Source organism: Rattus rattus, chromosome 13 (genome assembly GCF_011064425.1).
Source record: "Rattus rattus isolate New Zealand chromosome 13, Rrattus_CSIRO_v1, whole genome shotgun sequence".
NCBI lineage: Eukaryota > Metazoa > Chordata > Mammalia > Rodentia > Muridae > Rattus > Rattus rattus.
The window spans coordinates 11853479-11875608 of record NC_046166.1 but is presented as its reverse complement, the minus strand read 5'-3'; the positions used below and the strand labels follow the sequence as shown (position 1 = coordinate 11875608).

Sequence of the window (22130 nt, the reverse complement as noted above, 5' to 3'; positions counted from 1 at the left end):
AAAAATACTTAAAACATTGAAAACATCAGTAGAAGCAAAAGGGCTATTTTTCACGGGAGGAAAGGCTTCCTGTGGGGTTGGAACTGCTGCTGGAATGAAATCAGCAGCTGATCATGAGGGGCAGGAGCAGCAGCTCAGCTTAGGACAGACTCCAATTGATGACCAGAGGTGACAGGGCCGTTCTCTAAATAGGTAGGCCCAGTGTTACAAGCAGGAGATGACTTAAAGATACATTGTTTCTACAGACATACTGAGACACAGGGTCCACAGCTGCTATCATGTGTGCTTTCCTGGCTGCGGCTGGCAACAACTCATGGGTCAAAGATCATCTAGAGGTTTGTGTTCCCTCCAGCTCTGGTGCACAAGTTGGTTCAGGCTCTAGATTGTCTCTTTTCCCCGCTGGTTTAAACCCATTCAATCTGTGGTTCTGAGGATGTGTGTTTCCCCAGATCTGAGTCTTCCTCATCTTTGGCCTGGGAATCCTTGGCATGTTCTTCCTCCAACTGTGTCAGCAGCCTCTTGACATGGACACTAAGATCACACTGGGGCATGTACACACACAAGTAGCCCTTCAGGTATTTCAGAGGAAACAGGTCTGATGGGTCACAAAAGTCCTCAGGTTTCTTGTCCATCCATGTTTCCAAGAAGCTACAGAGGGTGTTCTTTACTTCTTCATCCTCTTTAGAATGAGGGATGAAGTATGCATACCTAGAGAACACCAGAGAGAATGTCAGCTCTAAAGTCCCATGCCCCTCCCCTAATACTTGTAGTTCTGTCTGCTCTCAGAATTAGAACATCACCTGTACACAGTAGGTGCTTTTAATGAATCTGTGCAAAAGTTGAACACAGGCATCTCTATTCACACATCTCCTTGGTTACATGGTTTCCTGGATTATCCTTCATGAGTCTCTACTTTGTACACATCTCTAGAGGAAACTCCAGAACTTCTAATACCTCCTTTATATATGAGAAAATTGTGTTCACCAAGGGCTCAGAAATCTTGGGTGAAGGAGAAAGTGCCTTTTCAAGGTATAGGTTTTAGCTACATCCACTTTAGGGTCTCAGCCATGGACAGTCCAATGGTGGATCAAGCTTGGGAGAAGGAATTTCTTAATGCATGCTAATGGGTTCTTACTATTATGTAGACAATAAAGATATGGAGACAGAGACTGAGATGGACACAGAGACTGAGATGGAGACAGAGATGGATCCTGATACGAACAGGGAGAGTGCAAGGAAAGGGAAAGAAAAAGGGAAAAAATGGGGAGATGAGATATAGGACAGAGAGAAAAACAGAGAAAGAGAGAAGGTCAGCAACAGATACAAACAAACACATACATACACACACACACACACACACATACACACATACAGAGAGAGAGAGAAAGAAAGAGAACGAGAGATAGAGAATGAGGCAGAGACAGAGATTGAGAAAAAGAGAAATTGTGAGAGAGAAACAAAGACAGAAATAGGCACAGAGAAAGACAGATAAATGAGAGAAAGAGAAAGGCAGAGACAGAGAGGCAGAGAGAGAAAGACAGAGAGAGACAGAGACAGAGACAGAGAGAGGCAGAGAGAGAAAGACAGAGAGAGACAGAGACAGAGACAGAGACACACAAACAGAGGAAGGGAGGGAAAATCCTGAAACCATCAGGATGCTCTGAGAACTTCAGGCTTGGAGATGGGCACTCACCTCACAAACAGCAGGTCCAATACCTGTAGGGGTGTCACAAAGCTTCTATATGTAGACAGAAAAGCTAGGACAGCCAAGGGTTCCCTTTCCTGCAGAGAAGGCACCAGCGTGCTCATCTGCTCAACCACAGTCTCTGCCCTGATGCATGCCTCTCTCTTGGTCTCCATCAGGTTCTATTCAACAGAAGCATTCTCAACCTGAAAAAACTTCAAAGTGGATGGTTCAAACCGGCACAAGTGTTCAAACTTCTAACTGGTTATCTTCATTCCAAGGTTCCCTGAATTATTTCTATGAAAAACAGCAAGAGAATCCAGAATGGTTACCTGTCTCTGTTGTCTTTTCCTTGCTGGCTTTGGTCAATTTTTCTCACTTTTGGGAAAATGGCCACAGGCATTGAAGGCAAGAGTGAATCCTGTGCCTCCAGACACCATCATGGCCTTCCCTGTTGTCATTCTTGAGGCCTGAGCCTCAAGTAGTCTGAGGACAGCAAGAGGACATCCTGCCCTCTCTACTGTCTCTAACCAGTGAGCCTGCAGGCCTTGCTCTAACCAGTGGGCTGCCTGGTTACCAAGGTTCTGTATTCTTTGGTCATTTTCAAGATGGTGGTTTCATTACTCTCTCTTTTTAACAGGACTTTCCTTAAAGGCCCCCATGTCCACACCCATTTCCTAGGTGCACAAATTTACACAGGTATACATCTGTTTTCCACTTCACTGTTGCCAGAAGTTTCTCAAAATAAGCAGCACCTCAGTTTTGCAAGCTGAGTCTCTACTGTTGAACTGAATCGGCAGACTCATAAATTCTGCCCTAATTTTCAGTCTACCATAAACATATCCTAAGCATGTTTCCTTTACATGACCTTGAATGTGTTCAGTGTGGAATGAGATCACATGCATACCTGTGACAGCCAACAGCCCCACAATGTCAGTGTGCCTGCATAGGAATTGTCTTTCCCAGAGTTAGTTTCCACCACCAAGATCATTTTAGGGCTTAAGCCCAGAGGTTTACAGCCCTTTGAGAACAGCTGAAAGAGGAACATCCAATGGCTTGCAAGATAGAAGCTGGCACCCAAGCCCTCTTTCAGAGCAGATTCATCCTCCATTGCTTCTTCTTTCAATTCCTACTGGAGTCCTTAAAATTATTATCTCAAGTACTGGACAGTGACCTGTCACATGCAAGAAAACTTTCTTTCCTTAGTAGCATTTGGTCCTGATCCTTAGTAGAGCAAGTGAATGAAACTTGAGCAACCATCACACTTTCTCTGTCTCCATCCTGTGGTATATGGCAGCCATCACTTCTCATCTTCCTCACTCCCTTCTATCCCATCCCTTCCTCTATATTTTTTCAACTCTTACCAGTGGTTTTGCTCCATAGTCATCCATCTCTGTGATAATCTTTGATTCCTTTCTTCAAAGACTTGTAGTTCTCGTCATACACATCTTTTATTTGTTTTGTTAGTCACACCAAGGTATTTTATAGTATTTGTGGCTATTTAGAAGGGTGTCATGACCCTAATATATTTCCCATTCTGTTCATCCTTGAGTACATGAAGACTACTGATTTGAGTTAATTTTATATTCAAGTCCATTGCTGGAGTGTTTTGTCAGCTGTCTGAAATACGGTGGAATTTTTGGAGTCATGTAAGAACACTATCATACCATAGGCAAACAGTTTTTTTTTTTTACTTCTTCCTTTACAATTTGGATCACTTTGTCCTCTTTTTGTGGTCTAATTGCTCTGGCTAGGACTTCAATATTTATATTGAATAGGTAGAGAGAGAGTGGCAGCCTTATCACCTCCCTGATTACAGTGGGGTTTTGCAAGTTCCTCTCCATTTACTGTGATGTGAGCTGTTGTTTTCCTGTAAATCACTTTTAATATGTTTAGGTATGGACCTTGAATTCTCTTGGATAAGGACAAGTTTATGCCAAGCAAAAGCCCAGTCACCAATATCGTCTGTTTGGAAACTGGCTAACCCTAAGAAGGGGAGAGAAACATCTTAAAGACCCTTAAAATAACATTCTTAGAGACAACCCTTTACTTATTGCTGGTGAATGTTTATTCTGTTCTTCCTCTCTGTTTCTGTATGACTCTGTCTGTTGCTATGTGTCTCTCTTTGTGTCTCATTGCATTTCTCATTTTTATTCTTTGGGAGGTTTATATGTCATTAGAGGAACAAAGTCAGTGTAGTGGTATTTATATTGTTGAAGATTTGAGAAAGTATTTTGGAAGTAGGTAAGGCATTCTACATATGCCACAGAAATATGCCACAGTTCTATGATATCACACCCTTGCTAATCTTGGAAGGTATGTGTGTAAAAGTATACACAATTCAATGTGAACTGAATTGTTACCACAGGCCTGAAGTAGTCCCAAACCTCAGGCTTAGTTTGAAGTTTACTGAAAGATAATGCTGAGCGTTATTACATGTGTTTTATTAGTCATGTGGATACATTTTTTAAAAATGACTAAGATTTTACCAGTTATAATTTAAGCATGACATTTAATAATTTTAAATGCTTATGTTTAACTTTTTAAAATTATTTTTGTCCTGTAGACAACTTTGACAAAATGAAAACAAACAATTTATTAAAACCAATACTTATAAATACAAAATGGAGAAGATCAGAAAGAATAAAAAGGTGATATCTCAGGGGAGGGAGAAGGCTGGCTGTTGGGCTGGAACTGCTGCTGGACTGAAGTGAGGGGCTGAGCACCCGGGGCAGGAGCAGTAGCACAGATACAGGGCAGGCACACACAAGGTGTGACAGGGCCATTCTCTGAATAGGTAGGCCCACTGCAGCAAGTAGGAAGTTAGTGAAAGATACATTGTATCTACAGACAAACGGAGACACAAGTTCAACAGCTGCTATCACGTGTGCTGTCTGTGCTGCTGCTGCCACATCTGGTTGCAACTACTCATGCTTCACAGAAAGTTCTGGAGGTTTTGTGCCCTCCAGCTCTGATGCACAAGTTGGTTCTGGCTCCAGAGTGGCTCTTGTCCTGCTGTTTTACACCCATCCAATCTGTGGATCTGAGGATGTGTCTCCCCAGATCTGAGCCGTGCTCATCCTTGGATGGGAATCCTTGGCCTGATTGTCCTGCATGAGAGTCATGAACCTATTGACATGGACAGTAAGGTCTAAGTGTGCCATACACACATCAAAATAGGCCTTTATATATTTCAATATGAACAGTTCCGAGGGTTCACAATAGTCCTCAGTGTTCTTGTCCATCCATGTTTCCAGGAAGCTACAGAGGGCGTTATTTATTTGTTCATCCTCTTCACAATGAGGGCTGAAGTTAGCACACCTAGAGAAGACCAGAGAGAATGTCACCTGTAAAGTCCCAGGACCCTCACATAAAACGGGCAGTTCCGGCTGCTCTCAGAATTATGAATTCACCTGTACATAGTCCGTGCTTTCATTGTAACTGTGCAAAGATTGAACACGTACATTTCTACCTAGACAACTCTGTGGTCACATGGTCCCCTGTATTATGCTTTATAGATCTCCACATTCACATATCACTATTGGATATTCCAATATTTCCTGAACCTCCATTACACATGGAAGAGGTGCATTCACCAAGGCCTCAGAAATATCGATTGAAGGATAAAGTGCTTTTTCAAGGTAGAGGTGACAGCTACACCCATTTTAGAGTATTGGCATAGAGTCCTATCACGTGGACCAAGCGTATGAGAAAAAATTTCTTAATTCATGTTACTGTGTCCTGACAATGATGTACCCAATACATAGTTGTTCACACACACACACACACACACACACACACACACGCATCAGATAGACAGACACACACACACACACACACAGAGACAGAGAGAGAGAGAGACAGAGAAAGACCCACAAAAAACAGAAGGACCTGAGAACTACAAGCTTTGAAATTGGCACTCACCTCAGGAACAGCTGGTCCAGTACCAGTAGGGGGGTGTCAAATCTTTGGTATGTGATCGAAAAGGCAGGGACATAGAAGGTGTCCCCTTCCTGCAGAGAAGTCCCCAGCTTGTTCCCTAGCTTAACCACAGCCTCTGTACTAATGCTGGAGTCTCTGTAGGGCTCGCTCAGGTCCTGTGCTGCAGAATCAATCTCACCCTGAGGAAAGATCAAGGCAAAAGTTTCAAAGGGTCACTGGTCTACAACATTCTGATTGGATCTACTTATTACAAATTTTCCTGAATTATTACTCTGCTAAAAATGGAGAAAAGCCCGAGTAGTTACCTTGTCTGTGTGTTCCTGGCTTTGACTGGTCTTGGTCGATGATCTTCCCTTTCGGGAAAATGGCCACAGGCGTCGAAGACAAGAGCGAACCCTGTGCCTCCAGACACCACCGTGGCCTTCCCTGTTGTCTTTCTTGAGGCCTGAGCCTCGAGTAGTCCGAAGACAGCAAGAGAACATCCTTCCCTCTCAACTGTCTCTGGCAAGTGAGCCTGCAGGCCTTGCTCTAACCAGTGTGTTGCCTGGTTACCAAGGTTCTGTATTGTTAGGTCATTTTGAAGAGGGTGGTTCCATCACTGTCCCTTCTTCAACAGAACTTTCCTTAAAGGCTCCCATGCCCCCTCCCATTTCCTAGGTACACAAGCCAACATAGGTAGATGTCAGTTTTGCAAGCTGAGTCTCTCCTTTTGAGCTGCGTCTGTAACCATACTCATAAATTCAGCCCTAATTATGCCAGTCTACCATAAACATACCCTAGGCTGGTTTCCTTGTATTTACATGACCTTTCATGTGTTGTGTGTGGAATGAGATCACATGCATGCCTATGTCAGTGTGCCTGCATAGGAACTATCTTTTACAGTCAGTTTCCACTACCATGATCATTTTAGCGCTTAAGCCCAGAGGTTTACAGCCCTTTGAGAACAGCTGAAAGAGGAACATCCAACGGTTTACAAGATGGAAGCTGGCACCCTAGCACTCTTTCAGAGGGGATTCATCCTCCATTGCTTCTTCTTTCAATTCCTGCTTGAGTCCTTGATCTGATTCTCTCCAGTGTTGGAATGTGATCCAACACCTGCAAGAAAACTTTCTCTTTCCTTAGTAGCATTTAGTTCTGGTGCTTGTCACAGCAACTGAATGAAACTTGAATCACCACACTTTCTCTGTCCCCATCCTGTGGTATGTGGCAGCCATCACTTCTCTACTCCCTCATCTCCCTCACTCCCTTGTATCCCATCTCTTCCTCTAGATTTTTTCTACTCTTAAGAGTGGTTTTGCTCCATAGTCATCCATCTCTGTGATAATCTTTGATTTCTTTCATCAAAGACTTGTAGTTCTGGTCATACATATCTTTTACTTGTGATGTTAGAAACACCAAGCTATTTTACAGTATTTGTGGCTATTTAGAAGGGTGTCATGAGCCTAACATATTTCCCATTCTGTTCATCCTTGAGTAGATGAAGACTACTGATTTGAGTTAATTTTATATTCAAGTCCTTTGCTGGAGTGTTTTGTCAGCTGTCTGAAATACAGTGGAAGTTTTGGAGTCACATAAGTACACCATCATACCATAGGCAAACAGTGCTATTTTGACCTCTTCCTTTACAATTTGAATCCCTATAAGCACCTTTTGTTGTCTAATTGGTCTGACTAGGACTTCAATAGTTATATTGAATAGGTAGGGAGAGAGTGGGCAGCCTTGTCTCAGCCCTGATTACATTGGGTTGCTGCAAGTTTCTCTCCATTTACTGTGATGTGAGCTGTTGGTTTCCTCTACACTGCTTTTAATATGTTTATGTTTGGGCCTTCAATTCTCTTGGATAAGAAAAAGTTTATGTGAAAGCAAATGCCCAGTCACCAATGTTGTCTGTTTTGAAACTGGCAAACCCTAAGGAGGGGAGGGAAACATCTTAAAGACCCTTAAAATAACATTCATAGACACAACCCTTTACTTCTTGCTGTTTCTCCTTCTCTGTTTCTGTGTGAATCTGCCTGTTGTTGTGTCTCTCTCTTTGTGTCTCTCTACATCTTACTCTGTCTTTCTGTATTATTCTCTCTCTCTTTTTCTCTCTCACTCTCTCTATCTCTCTCTCTGTCACTCCCTTTCTCCCTCTCTCATTCTGTCCCTCCCAGACTTCTTCCCTCTCCCTCTCTCCCTCTCTCCTTCCCTCCATGTATCCCTCCTGCCATCTCTGACTTCTCTCACTCTCTTTCTCTCTCCACTAGCACTATCTGCATCATTTTTAGCAGTTCCTCCTTCCTTCCTGTTCAGAATAGGACAGGTCTCCCAAGTATATTTAGCAGCCATGGCTTCTCCGTTTATATTAAGCCAGGGCACTTCCTATCCTACTAAGTCTAGAGCTTTCAACCCAGTGAGGGGAGAGGCTCCCATGCACAGACAACAGAGTCAGAGACAGACCCTGCTACCACTGTTAAGACTTCGCATGAATATGAAGCTACACTAGACTTGCAAGATGCTGAGGGCCTAGGGCAGTCATATGTAGGCTTATAGTTCCCTCCGCATGTAGGCTCTCTGGTGGACCGTTCATTCCTACTACTATGTGGGCTCAATTTGGCTGCATTTTTTCTTCTGTTTTCCTTTAACCCCAACTCTTACAAAAATTCTTGCAACCCATCTTTACCTAATGTCGGCGTGTGTGTCTTTGCATTGGTTTTCATCATTTACTAAGTGAAGCTTTTCTGATGACAATAGAGGGTAGGACCCATCTCTGAGTATATCAGAATATTATTAGAAATCTTTTCATTGGCATTTTTTCAATTCATTTGTTTCTATCTGATCTCTATGTGCATCTGTGCCTCTGGGTAGTCCAGCTTGTGGTTATTGATACTCCAAGAATTGGTAGGGGTGGATACACTCTCATGACAAGGGTCTCAAATGTGTCAAGTCATTTATTGGACATTTTCACAATTTCTGTGCTACCTTTACTACAGCACATCTTGTAGGCTGAACTAAATGTAGGTGAAATGTTTTGTGGCTCGACTGCTATCCTAATCTGTCCACTGGAAGACTTTCTGGTTACTGGAGAAGGCCCAGTATCCCTAACTTCTTGAAATCTTATCTGGGATTACCCATCATTGTATCCTAGAACTTTCCATTGTACTCAGTTTCCACCTTGTCCCAGAGATAAGAACACACAATTCTTCTTGGTTATCCCAAAACTATTTCCTATTGTTGTCCCAAATGGTTCTTATTTTTCCATTTCTCAACTTCCTGTAGAGCCCTCCCTTACCTGCAGCCCACACCACTATACATAAGACAGATATCTATTGTGGTCTTCTTCACAGGGAGGTGCATCCATCATCATCTTCGTTCCTCTTATTCCTTAGCTCCCCTGGGTTGTGGATTGTAGCACACCTGTTCTTTACTCTAACATAGTTTCCACGTGTAAGTCAGTTCATATTTGTTTTCTTGTTCCATTCCTTTGCCAGGATGGTACATGATGATGATTTTAATAGCTGTAGCGTACTCCATTGTCTAAATGTAAAATATATTTTATCCATTCTTTAGGTGAAAGACTTTAGGTTGTAACCAGGCATTACCACTAAAGCCTGTAAAATATAGATTAGCAGGTCAACTTGTCCTATGCATTTTTTTCTCAAAACCCAAAGTGTTGACTGCTGAAATTATTGAAGAAGTTTACACTTCCAGCCACATTGGGAAAGTGTTCCCCTCCCTGTTAGCATCAACTTTTCCTTCCTTTTTCGTTTTAGCTCTTCTCATGTAAGATGGATCTCACAATCACTTTATTTGCTTTTCCCTGATGAATAGGGATGATGAACATTTCTCATAGTGCATTTCTTTAAGTGAGAGTATCTGTTGAGAATTCTGTTTACATCTGTATTGTTTTCCATGTGCCCCCAGCCTTTGGCCATGTCCACTGGAGAGGCAACACATGGAGTGTTTGACTGTGCTCATCTCAGTAGCTTCACTGAGACAGCGGATGCTCCAGGAGTAGAAAGTGCTGTCTGAGATGTGTGAAATCCAAAGCTGGGATTCCTTGGCTTTCAAGCATCTACTCTTTCCTAGAGATATCTGTATTTTTTTTCTAAAAACAAAACCATGAACTCTAACCATATTACAAAACCTTTGAGTATAATGGTGTCAGGTCACTGGGTATGCATGTACCACTGTGACACAAATATTGTGGGAGTAACCAACAGATATCTGCCTTGACTTAGGATTCACTCACTGACATGGACACCACACCTGCCACTGCTTGGCTGACCAAGAACCTGAGACTAGATAGTTGAATGACCTGGGGATAATGTCAATAGTACTTACCTACAAAAGAAAGAGTCAAATGTGATTTCTAATGATCAGTTATATTCATAGAAGAGTGCCTTGCTCAGTCAGCATCAGATCGGCGTCCTTCTGAAGCAGATAACAAGACATTCTGAGACGCATAAGCAGACATTATGTAGAGTGAGACACATTGGAACACTCAGTCCTAAATTGGAGAAGTGGCCTCATGCACCCATTCTTTACCCACAAATATCTCCACTTGATAACACCTTGCAGTTGAAAGTTTCGTTTATTCTAAGGGAGTCTCTAAGGAAACAAACTCCTCTTAGGTGCAGTCCTCATGTTCATCAGGAAATGGCCAAGAGAATATGAACCCATTTAAATCTATGGAGGAGTCTCCTGGTTTCATAATGTCCTATCAGGACTTTTTGTAAATTACTTTTATATTTCATTTTTATTTATATACTGATATTTTTTCTCTTTTTACTCCGATTGTCCTTTGTGCTTATATATAATATGGATTCTGTTTTGGTCGTGAGGGATTTTATGCCTCTTCTTTGCCATGGAGAAGGGGTTTCTGACATCCTCGCCCTTCCTGAGTTGCTGATTGCAGTTGCTCTCTTTGGGGGAGGGGGGATGATTTTGGTTTGAGGAAATCACCAGTGTTACACCGAACATATTCGTGCAATAAGGCAGCGACCACATTCCTATTCGTACATGATCCACATCAATTGGATGTAGAGGTTGATTAAAAAATGGAATATTAAATCATCAATTACTATCATAAGTAAATAAATAAAAGTTTATTTAATTAATTAATTTATACCATAATGGAGTCTGGTGGGAAAGTCATGCCACGCGTAGATGGGATGTGGTGAATTAGATACAATCAAAATGCATTGTGCACATTTAGATAATGTTTTCTACATTTGAGAGCATTTCCTGCCCATTTCAAAACATTTTCTCATTCCAAAATATCACGGGATGTCAACTTTCATCTCTCTGCCCCCATAGATCTATTCATTGCCGATATTCTTGCCTAGTTCTAGAATTGTCTTTGACTTCTTGGCTTAGGACAGTAACTTTGAACCTTGCCTATGCTGTAGCAAGGCACATAGTACAATTAATCCCTTCATCTACTGCAGGTCATTCGTGCAGTTTGGCTTTCTGATTTTAATTCTTTGGGCTATTCATACATCATGGGAGAAACAAAGTCAATTTAGTTGCCTGTGTAACTTGGAATGCCTGGTCTCGTATCATTGAAAGAAGTTAATGCCTTCTATATGGGCCCTCGTAATGAGCTATGGTTCTATGATTCCCCATCCTCCAGAAACCTTGGTATATCTGGGTATAAAATTTAACCATTTCTATGTGACTTGTACTGTTTCCACTTGAGGAAAGTGGTACCACCCCACAAGTTTCGATAAAGGTTACTGAAAGCTAAAGTTGAACTTCATTTTATATGATTTAGTTGTGATGTGTATTACTTCTTGAGAAAAAAGTCTATTTCAGTAAATTTAAGTTTAAATTTATAACTTAAGCATGTCATTTAATTGTTTTAAACACTTATGTTTTCTTTCAAATTATTTTTGTTCCTTAAGCAACTTTGAATAACCTTAAAATAATATATCAAAGAGAATACTCATAATTTGCAGATATTTTGTCTCATTATTAGATAGCATTTAAGACAAAATACTAACAATTTATTAAACTAATACTTAAAATAAACACAATATTGAAATATCAGAAAGAGTAAAAGGGCTTATCAGGGGAGGGGAAGGCTGGCTTGTGGGGTTGGAACTGCTGCTGGATTGAAATCAGCAGCTGATCATGAGACAAAGGGGCTGCAGATCAGATATAAGATGGACACCAATTGATGACCACAGGTGACAGGGCCATTTCCTAAATAGGTAGGCCCACTGTAACAAGCAGGAGATGACTGAAAGATACATTGTATCTATAGACAGACTGAGACACATCTTCCACAGCTGCTATCATGTGTGCTGTCTGGGCAACTGATGACACATCTAGCTACAAAGTCTCATGTGTCACAGAAACTTCTAGAGGGTTTTCTGCCCTCCAGCTCTGGTGCACAAGTTGGTTCAGGGTCCAGATTGTCTCTTTTCCCGTTGGTTTAAACCCATTCAATCTGTGGTTCTGAGGATGTGTGTCTCCCCAGATCTGAGTCTTCCTCATCTTTGGCCTGGGAATCCTTGACATGTTCTTCCTCCAACTGTGTCAGCAGCCTCTTGACATGGACACTAAGATCACAGTGGGGCATGTACACACTCAAGTAGGCCTTCAGGTATTTCAGAGGCAACAGGTCTGATGGGTCACAAAAGTCCTCAGGGTTCTTATCCATCCATGTTTCCAAGAAGCTACAGAGGGTGTTCTTTACTTGTTCATCCTCTTTAGAATGAGGGATGAAGTATGAATACCTAGAGAACACCAGAGAGAATGTCAGCTCTAAAGTCCCATGCCCCTCCCCTAATACTCCATCTCAGTCTCTGTCTCCATATCTTTATTGTCTACATAATAGTAAGAACCCATTAGCATGCATTAAGAAATTCCTTCTCCCAAGCTTGATCCACCATTGGACTGTCCATGGCTGAGACCCTAGAGTGGATGTAGCTAAAACCTGTACCTTGAAAAGGCACTTTCTCCTTCACTCAAGATTTTTGAGGCCTTGGTGAACACAATTTTCTCATACATAAAGGAAGTATTAGAAGTTTTGGAGTTTCCACTAGAGATGTGTACAAAGTAGAGACTCATGAAGGATAATCCAGGAAACCATGTGACCAAGGAGATGTGTGAATAGAGATGCCTCTGTTCAACTTTTGAACAGATTCATTAAAAGCACCTACTGTGTACAAGTGATGTTCTAATTCTGAGAGCAGACAAGACTGCAAGTATTAGGGAGATTTTCCCTTGTGTCTATCTGTTCAAGGCTCTTAGCCACTTTCTCTTCTATTACCTTCAGTGTATCTGGTTTTATATGGAGGACTTTTGTCCACTTGTACTTGAACTCTGTACCAGGAGATAAGAAAGGGCCAATTTCCATTCTTCTCCACGTTGACCTCCAGTTGAACCAGCACCATATGTTGAAAATGCTGTCTTTTTCACATTGTACAGTTTTAGGTCCTTTGTGAAACACAATTGACCATAGGTATGTGGGTTCACTTCTTGGTCTTCAATTTTCTTCCATTGATTTACCTGACTGTCTCTGTATAAATACCATTCAGTTCTTAATAACGATTTTTCATAATGCAGTTTTATAACAGGGATGGTGATTTACTCATATGTTCTTTTATTGTTGAGAATAGTTTTGGATATCCTGGGGCATTTTTGGTGTTTATTTATATTTTTTGTTTTTTTTTCCCTTTTCCAAATGAATTTGCAAATTGCTCTTACTAATTCTAGCTAGAATCAAGTTGGAATTTTAATGGGGATTGCATTGAATATGTAGATTGCTTTGGGCAAGATGACCATTTTTCTACATTAATCCTGCTAAGCCATTAGCATGGGAGACATTTCCATCTTCTGAGATCTTCATTGATTTCTTTCTTCAAAGACTTGAAGTTCTGTCTACAGATCTTTCAGTTACTTGGTAAGAGTCCCACCAACATATTTTACAGTATTTGTGGCTATTGTGAATGGTGTCATTTCCCTATTTTCTTTCTCATCCTGCTTATCCTTGGGTAGATGAAGTCTACGAATTTGTTTGTGTTAATTTTTTATCCAACTACTTTGCTGAAGTGGTGGACTTTTTGGGGTCACAAATGTATACTTTCACATGCACTGCAAATAGGGGTATTTTGTCTTCTCCCTTTCCAGTTCATATCCCTTTGACCTCTTTTGTGAATAAAAGCTCTGGCTAGGACTTCAGGAATTATATCAAATAGGTAGGGAGAGATGGGCAGCCTTATGTAAAGCCTTCTTTCTGAGGGATTGGTTCAAGTTTCTCTCTATTTAATTTGATTTGGGATTTTCGTTTCCTGTATTTTGTTTTTACTATATGGAGGTATGGGCATTGAATTCTTGCCAATCAGGACATTTTTATGTCAAACCCATAAGCCATGCACCCTACAGAAGTTTTTGAAAATGAACAACCCAAAAGAGGGGAGGGAATTTTCTTAAAGACACTTAAAAAAACATTCATAAAGACAACCCATTACTTTTGTGTTCTTGAATTCTTCTGTTCTCCTTCTCTGTTTCTGTGTGAATCCTCCTGTGACTGTGTGTCTCTTTGTCTGTCCACTTGTTACTCTGTCTGCCTTTCTGTGTTTGTGTCTTTGTCTCTGTTTCTTTCTCTCCATATACACCTCCTTCCCTCCACTCCTCCCTACATCCCCGCTTTCCTCCCTCTCTCTCTTTTCCTATTCTCTTTCTCGTTCAACCAGCACTTTCTGCATCATGTCTAGCAGTTCCTCCTTCATTCATCTTACCTCTCATGTATATTTAGCAGCCATGGCTTCTCAGTTTGCATTAAGTTGTGCTCGTCCTCTTCTATTAAGGCTGGAGCATGAAACCCAGGGAGGGGAGAGGCTCCCATGTACAGGCAACAGAGACAGAGACAGCCCCTGCTCCCTAAGACTTTACAAGAACTTGAACCTACACAAGTTTTGTAAGGTGTTAAGGGCCTATGTCAGTCAAACATAGGCTACCAGGTCCACATGCAGGATCTCTGGTAGACAGTTGATTTCCTGTATCCTATGGGCTTAGTTTGGCTGGATGTATTTCTTTCATCTTGTGCTCTCCTTTAACCCTGGCTCCTACAAAATTTCCTCCAACTTTTCCACAATGTGTTCCAAGCATTATCTAACAACTGTTTTTGTTTCTTTGCATTTGTTACTATCATTTTTAAGCAAAGGTTTTCTGAGGACAATTTGGGTAGGACTGATCTCTGAGTATATCAGAATATTGTAGAAATCATTTCATTGGTAGTTTTTCAATTCCCTCTTTTCTATTCTGTCTCTGTGTGTACCTGTGCCTCTGGGAGGTCCAGATTCTTGTTCTTCCTAATCCAGACATTGTGAGGGGTGGACACACACTCATGGCATGGATCTCAAATGTGTCAGGCACTGGTTAGACACTTTCCCAATTTCTTTGCCACATTTACTACAGCACATCTTGTAGGCTGTAACAAAAGAATGTGTAATATTTTTTGGCTGGGCTGATATCCTAATGTGTCCACTGGAAGTCTTTCTGGTTACAAGAGAAGACTCAATATCCCCCACCACTATGAATATAATTTGGTATCACCCTTCATAGATTCCTAGAATCTTACACTGCACTAGGTTTCCAGCTTTTCCAGAGATATCCCCAATTCTAATTGCTACATGATCCAGATTACTTGTATGTGTAGAGTAAATAACATTGGAATATTACATCATCAATTATCATAAATAATAAATAATTAAAATAACTTAATTAGTTATTTAATAACAGAAGGGAGTCTGTTTGTCAAGTCACAGGACGAGTAGATGGGAGGTGATCAGGCATACATATAAACAAAATGCATTGTGTACATTCACAAAATATATTCTTCACTGATGAGCACCTTTCTACCCATTGAAAACCTTTTTCTCCTTCCAAACTTTCATCAATCTGCCTGCATAGATCTATTCATTACTGAAATTCTTGCTTAATTCTAGAGTTGTATTTGACTTCTTGGCTTAGCACAATAACTTTGAACCTTGCCTATCATGTAACACGTATGAGCACATACTAAATTAATCTGTTTCATCTACAGCAGATCATTGGTGCATTTTTGGATTTCTGATTTTAATTCTTTGAGGTATTTATACATCATGTGAGTAACAAGATAAATTAGTCATCTTTATATTTTAGAAGAACTGGCAAAATATTTCGAAAAGTAGGTAATGAATTCTACATGTGCCCTACAAATGTGCCATGATTCTATGATTCCCCATCCTCAGTAACCCTTGGAATAACTGGGTTAAAATGTAGCTACTTCTGTGTGAATTGAAATTGTTACCACTGGACAAAAGTGGTACCACTCCTAGGGTTCAGTTTGAAGTTTACTGAAAATTAATATTGAGTATTATTACATGTGATTTACTAGTGGTGTGTACACCTTCTTTAGAAAAGAGACGATTTAAGACATTTACCTTTTATAATTTAAGCACATCACCTAATTCTTTTAAATCTTTATGTTTTTATTTTTAAGTTGTGTTTGTTCCTTAAAAAAGTTTGAACAAACTTAAAATAATTTATGAAATAGAATATTCATAAATTGTACACATTTTCTCTCAGTATTAAACATTTTACTCAATGTAAACAGAATACTAACAATTTATTAAAACCAATAATTAAAATAAACACAACATTGTAAACATCAGAAAGAATAAAATGCTATTTCTCCAGGGAGGTGTAGTCTGACTGTGGGGTTGGAACTGCTGCTGGATTGAAATCAGCAGCTGATCATGAGGGGCAGGAATAGCAGCTCAGGTATAGGAGAGACTCCAATTGATGATCACAGGTGACAGGGCTATACTCTAAATAGGAAGGCCCACTGTAGCAAGCAGAAGATGACAGACAGATACATTGTATCTACAGACCTACTGAGACAGTTTCCACAGCTGCTATCAGCTGTGCTGGCTGAACTGCTGCTGCCACATATGGCTGCAACTACTCATAAAACACAGAAACTTCTGGAGGATTATGTGCCCTCCAGCTCTGGGGCACAAGTTTGTTCTGGCTCCAGAGTGATTCTTTTCTTTGCTGATTTATACCCAATCAATCTGTGGTTCTGAGGATGTGTGTCTCCCCAGATATGAATCTTTGTCATTCTTGCCCTGTGAATCCTTGGCATGTTCTTGCTGCAACTGGGTTGGGAGCCTATTGACAGGGACACTAAGGTCAGAGTTGGGCTTGTACAAGCTCAAGTAGGACTTCAGGTATTGCAGAGGTAACAGGTCTGATGGGTCACAAAAGTCCTCAGGGTTCTTGTCCATCCATGTTTCCAGAAGGCTACACAGGGTGTTCTTTACTTGTTCATCCTCTTTAGAATAAGGACTGAAGTATGCATACCTAGAAAAGACCAGAGAAAATGTTACCTCTAAAGTCCTAGGCCCCTCACCCAACACTGGCAGTTCTGGCTGCTGTCTGAATTATTAGTTCAGCTGTACACAATAGGTGCTTTCAATGTATCTGTCCAAATGTGGAAGACAGGAATCTCTATCCAGACATCTCCTTGGCTACATGGTTTCCTGGATTATCCTTCATGGGTCCCTACTTTGGACACATCTCTGGTGGGCACTTAAAATTCCTAGAACCTCCTTTCTACGTGAGAAGATTGCACTGACCAAGGCCTCGATAATATTTGGTGAAGGAGAAAGTGCCTTTTCAAGGATTAACTACAACCATTTAGGGTCTCAGCCTTGGTCAGCCCAATTGGTGGATCAAGCTTGGGAGAAGGAATTGCTTAGTGCATGCAAATGGGTTCTTACAATTATGTAGACAATAAAGAGATGGAGATAGAGACAGAGACTCAGATGGAGACAGAGACTGAGAATTGAGATGGAGACAGAGACAGAGAGGGAGAGTGAAAGGATAGCAAGAGGGAAACAAAAAAGAAAGGTAAATGGTGTAGTGCGGAGGGAGAAAAGAGAGAGTGACAGCAAGACACACACACACACACACACACACACACACACACACAGAGAGAGAGAGAGAGAGAGAGAGAGAGAGAGAGACATAGAGAGAGACACTTAGATTCCTGAAACCAACCGGAGGATCTGAGAACTATGGGCTTGGAGATGGGCACTCACCTCACAAACAGCAGGTCCAATACCTGTAGGGGTGTCACAAAGCTTCTATATGTAGACAGAAAAGCTAGGACAGCCAAGGGTTCCCTTTCCTGCAGAGAAGGCATCAGCGTGCTCATCTGCTCAACCACAGTCTCTGCCCTGATGCATGCCTCTCTCTTGGTCTCCATCAGGTTCTATTCGACAGAAGAATTCTCAACCTGAAAAACTTCAAAGTGGATGGTTCAAACTGGCACAAATATGCAAACATCTGATTGGTTCTCCTCATTCCAAGATTCCCTGAATCATTTCTATTAAAAACAGCAAGAGAAAACAGAGTGCTTACCTGGTCTGTGTGGTCTTGTCCTTGGCTGGCCTTGCTCAAAATTTTTCCCCTTTGGGAAAATGGCCACAGGCATTGAAGGCAAGAGTGAACCCTGTGCCTCCAGACACCACTGTGGCCTTCCCTGTTGTCTTTCTTTAGGCCTTAGCCTTTAGTCAAGAGAACATCCTGCCCTCTCTACTGTCTCTGACAAGTGAGCCTGCAGGCCTTGCTCTAACCATTGGGTTGCCTGGTTACCAAGGTTCTGCATTTTTAGGTCATTTTCAGGTTGGTGTTTCCATTATTGTCCCTTCTCCAACAGGACTTTCCTTAAAGGCTCCCATGTCCCTTCCCCTTTTCTGGGTGCACAAAAAACACAGGTACTCATCGGTTTTCTACTCCACTGTTCCCTGAGATATCATGATATAAACATCACCTCAGCTTCACAAGCTGAGTCTCTACTGTTGAACCTCATCTGTAACCGTACTCACAAAGTCAGCCCTAATTATCCCAAACTACCTTAAACATACTCTACTCAGGTTCCTTGCTATTTATGTGACCTTGTATGTGTTCTATGTGGAATGAGAGCACATGCATGCCCGTGACAGCCAGCGTCACCAAAATGTTAGTCAGTGTGCCTGCATAGGAATTGTCTTTCTTAGAGTCAGTTTCCACCACCATGATCATGTTAGGGCTTAATCCCATAAGTTTACAGCCCTTTGTGAACAGCTGGCATAAGTACATCCACCAGCTTACAAGATGGAAGCTGGCACCCTACCCCTCTTTCAGAGGGGATTCATCCTCCATTGCTTCTTCTTTCAATTCCTGCTTGAGTCCTTGATGTGATTCTCTCCAGGGGTGGACTTTGACCTGTCACCTGGTAGAAAACTCTGTCTTTCCTTAGTAACATTTAGTCTTGGTGGTTTTCACAGAAACAGAATAAAGCCTGAACAGAAAACACCACACTTTTCTGTCCCCATCATGTGTCATGTGGCAGCCATCACATCTCTAGTTCCTCATCTGTTTTCCTCCCTGCTATCCCATCTCTTCCTCTATACTCTGTTTCCTTTTTCTGCTCTTCTCAGTAATTTTTGCTCCAAAGTCATTCACTGTTTATCCCTTGGTCATCTCCCTCAGTCAAGCAGAGTTTCTGGGTCACAGTTTAGCAAGCCAGTGATGTGAGGGGTAAACACCATGTGCATGAGATCAGACTTCCCTGCTACTCTACAGTGGTAGGCTGTGTTATAGTTAATTACTATGTTGTCTCCCTTGCCCAGTGAATTAGAGTTGAGTTCATTGCTCCTTTACTCTTCCCTCTGATGTTTACTTAGTTTCTTTTGTTTCAATTCCCAGAAGTTGTTCAGGATCTCCTTCATGTTCATATGCATGTGCAAGGTTATTCTTCCCAGTATATGCCAGGAGGGCATTGCAGGATAGCTTTGTTATATGTGTTAGGTTTATTTGTGCATATTCATTCAAGAAAGTTCGTGGGAGTGCTTACATGCATACATGCTAGCATACATTTGCATCTGTGGGTGTGTGTCCATGTGTGTTTTTGTGTGTGTGTGTGTGTGTGTGTGTGTGTGCATGTGTGTTGGTAGAATGTAACATTCTTTTACAGGTTAAGGCAAAAGCCAGAACTTTTTAAAATGACATGGTAAGCACATAACTCTGGGAACTAACTCTCTCCTTTCAAAGGAACCTAGATCAATATAATGTTCTTGAGCTGAATCCCCTGTAGAGACAAAATAACAAACAATTGATAAACTCTGGGACTCTTGGTGTCTTCATGCCTACAGCTAGGTGGGTTGTTTAATCCATTGGTATTGCCAACAGGGACATCTAAGTTCAGAGAATACATCTTTGGATAGGCCAAGTCCACTTGATAAGTTGGAATTTATCAAGACATGAAAAGCCTATAAGGAGAAGGATTATGTGACATGAGGATTATGTCCTAAAAATCTAGCAGGGTGATCTTGTCACCAAGATGAAGCCACAAAACTCCCATACCTTCCTTAGAGCAGCACAGACATGAATCAGGTAGAGGTGCCACTGTGCTTGAATTCATAAATATAACTGTGATAGAAAAGCCGTGGAAGACTAATTATTACCACAGACCCAGCAAGATTAGGAGTTAAAACCATAGGCAGAGGGTTCAGTTGAGGATCCATAAAGTTAGCAAAATTTTGGATTTCTAAAATGGTGGCTTCTTCTTCATTGTCTTTACCTGCATAACACTTGGTAGTTTAACACAAAGGACTGGTAAAGCTTTTCTCTATCAGCAGCTGGTCAACATCCCCTTCTTCCTGCTGCTCTTAAGCCTGAAGTATTTCAAGTCCTTATCAGCACATATTCTTTTTGCTGTTTTTTTTCTTAATATTATTTTCCTTGGATAATTTATGTATTTAGATTTCAAATGCTGTTCCCTTCCTGCCCCCTCCCCCATATCCCCTCTTTCATCACCCTGCTTCTCTGAGGATGCTCCCTCTCCCACCCACGCACTCCACCCACAACACCCTGGCATTATCCTACATTGGGGAATCGAGTCTTCCCAGGACCAAGGGCTTTTCTCTTTCTATTGATGGTAGACAATGCCATCCTCTGCTACATATATGTCTGTAGCCGTGGGTCTCTCCATGTATACTCAGTGGTTCTTGTTTTGGTCCCTGAGAGCTTGGTGTGATCTGGTTGGTTTATATTGTTGTTCTTCCTTTGGGGTTGCAAACTTGATCGTATTCTTCTTTCTTTGCTTTAAGTCCTCCATTGGGGTCTCCCTGTACAGTCTAATGGTTAGCTCATTTGTATCAGTAGGGCTATTGCAAAACCTCTTAGGAGTCACCCATATCTGGCTCCTGTCAGCAAGCACTTCTTGGCATCAGGGATAGTGATTGGATTTGGTGGATGCATATGGGATGGATCTCTAGGTGGGACAGCTCTGAATGACCTTTTCTTCAGTCCCTGTTCCACTATTTGTCCCTGTATTTCCTCCTGTGAGTATTTTGTTCTCCCTCCTAAGAAGGAATGAAGCATTCACATTTTTTATCTTCCTTCTTTTGAGCTTCATAGGATCTGTGAATTTTTGCTTAGGTATTTCCAGATTTTGTGCTAATATCCACTTCTCAGTGAGTGCATATCATGTGTGTTATTTTGTGACTGGTTAACTCACTCAGAATGATATTTTCTAGTTCACAATCCATTTGTGCAAGAATTTCATGTAGTCATTATTTTTTAATTTTTTTATTGGATATTTCTTTATTTACATTTCAAATATTATTCCCTTTCCCGGTTTCCAGTCCATAAGCCCCCATCCTCTCCTGCTCCCCTTTTTGTATTAGAGTGTTCCCCTCCCCACACACCTCCCCTTACCCAGCCCCGATAATCCCTTACTCTGGGGGGGTCCAACCTTGGCAGGACCAAGGGCTTCTTCTTCTACTGGTGCCCAGTCAGGCTGTCCTCTTCTACATATGCAGTTGGAGACATGGGTCAGTCCATATATAGTCTTTGAGTAGTGGTTTAGTCACTGGAAGCTCTGGTTCATTGTCATTGTTTTTCTTATGTGGTTGCAAACCCCTTCAGCTCTTTCAAACCTTTCTCTAATTTCTCCCATGGGGGTCATGTTCTCAGTTCAATGGTTTGCTACTAGCATTCACCTCTGTATTTCACATGTTCTGGCTTTGAGATCTCTATCTGGTTCCCGTCAACACGCACTTCTTACCTTCATTAATCTTATTTAATTTTGCTGGCTGTGTGTGTGTGTGTGTGTGTGTGTGTGTGTGTGTGTGTGTGTGTGTGTGTATATATATATATATATATATATATATATATATATATATATATAGGCTACATACTAAAAATGGCCTCTTTGCAAAAAAGCAGTCTACAGATTCAATGCAATCCCCATCAAAATCCCAACTCAGTTCTTCATAGGGAGAGAAATAGCAATTTGCAAATTCATTTGGAATAACATAATACCCAAAACAGGGAAAACTATACTCAACAATAAAGAACTTCTGGGGGAATCCCCATCCCTGACCTCAAGCTGTATTACAGAGCGATAGTGATAAAAACTGTATGGCATTGGTACAGAGACAGGCAGATAGATCGATGGAATAGAATTGAAGACCCAGAA

The 22130-nt window shown here is 41.3% G+C and overlaps 2 pseudogenes; both read right to left on the bottom strand.

Annotated features, from left to right (window-relative positions):
- Positions 1–404: 404 nt before the first annotated feature.
- LOC116914954 lies at positions 405–2191 on the bottom strand (annotated as a pseudogene).
- A 9853-nt stretch (positions 2192–12044) lies between these two features.
- On the bottom strand, positions 12045–18688 carry LOC116914953 (annotated as a pseudogene).
- Between the last annotated feature and the right edge of the window lie 3442 nt (positions 18689–22130).